Here is a 1,175-nt window from a genome sequence, read left to right as displayed (position 1 = left end):
CAGAACACAAAGAAGTTGCTCAGAAAGCTTCTTTCTCTTTGTTATCGGAGGATATTTCCTTTGGCCCTGTAGTCTTCAAAGGTATTGGAAATATCAGTTCTCAGATTCCACAGAAAAAGGCTAGCAAACAGCTCCACGAAGTACAGCTGTAACTCTGTGAGTGGAAGTCACACATCACAAAGCACTTTCTCAGAAATCTTCTTTCCAGTTTTTCTCTGAGGATATTTCCTTTTTCACCGTAGCCCTCTAGGTGCTTCCAAATATCACTTTGCAAATTCCAGAAGAACAGGCTTAGCGAACGGCTTCTAGAGAGAAAAGCGGTACCTCGGTTAGATGAATTAACGGTACACTAAGCATATTCTCAGAAAGCTTCTTTCCAGTTTTCATCTGAGGATATTTTCTTTTTCGTCATAACCCGCCATGGGCTTCCAAATATCACTTTGCAAATTCCACAAGAACAGTCTTAGTGATAGGCTTCTTGAGGGGAAAGCTGTAACTCTGTGAGATGAATTAACAGAACACCAAGTAGTTTCTCAGAAAGATTCTTTCCAGTTTTCATCTGAGGATATTTTCATTTTCAACATAACCTTCCATGGACTTCCAAATACCACTTTCCAAATTCCACAAGACCAGTCTTATCCAAAGGCTTCTTGAGGGGAAAGCTGTAACTCTGAGAGATGATTTCACAAAACACAAAGAAGTTGCTCAGAAGGCTGTTTACTCTTTGTTATCAGAGGATATTTTCTTTGGCCTTTTAGTCTTCAAAGGGATCCGAAATATCAGGTCTCAGATACCACAGAAATAAGACTAGTAAACAACTCCACGAAATACAGCTGTAACTCTGTGAGTTGAAGTCACACATAACTAAGCAATTTCTCAGAAAGCTTCTTTCCACTTTTTCCCTGGGGATATTTTCTTTTTCATCATAGACCTCTAAGGGCTTCCAAATATCACTTTTCAAATTCCCCAAGAATAGGCTTAGCCAACGACTTCTTTAGGGGAAAGCTGTAACTCCGTGAGATGAATTAACAGAATGCTATGCAGTTTCTCAGAAAGCTTCTTTCCGGTTTTCATCTGATGATATTTCCTTTTTCACCATAGCCCTCCATGGGCTTCCAAATATCACTTTGCAAATTCCACAATAACAGTCGTAGCCAAAGGCTTCTTGAGGGGAA

The 1,175-nt window shown here is 39.8% G+C and overlaps 1 pseudogene; it reads right to left on the bottom strand.

Annotated features, from left to right (window-relative positions):
- Positions 1 to 223: 223 nt before the first annotated feature.
- The window catches only part of LOC105536449, a 4,495-nt pseudogene continuing 3,543 nt past the window's right edge, over positions 224 to 1,175 (bottom strand).

Source organism: Mandrillus leucophaeus, unplaced genomic scaffold (assembly GCF_000951045.1).
Source record: "Mandrillus leucophaeus isolate KB7577 unplaced genomic scaffold, Mleu.le_1.0 Scaffold1592, whole genome shotgun sequence".
Classification (NCBI taxonomy): domain Eukaryota; kingdom Metazoa; phylum Chordata; class Mammalia; order Primates; family Cercopithecidae; genus Mandrillus; species Mandrillus leucophaeus.
Note: the sequence above shows the minus strand (reverse complement) of the source record. Positions and strands in the feature narration are given on the sequence as shown.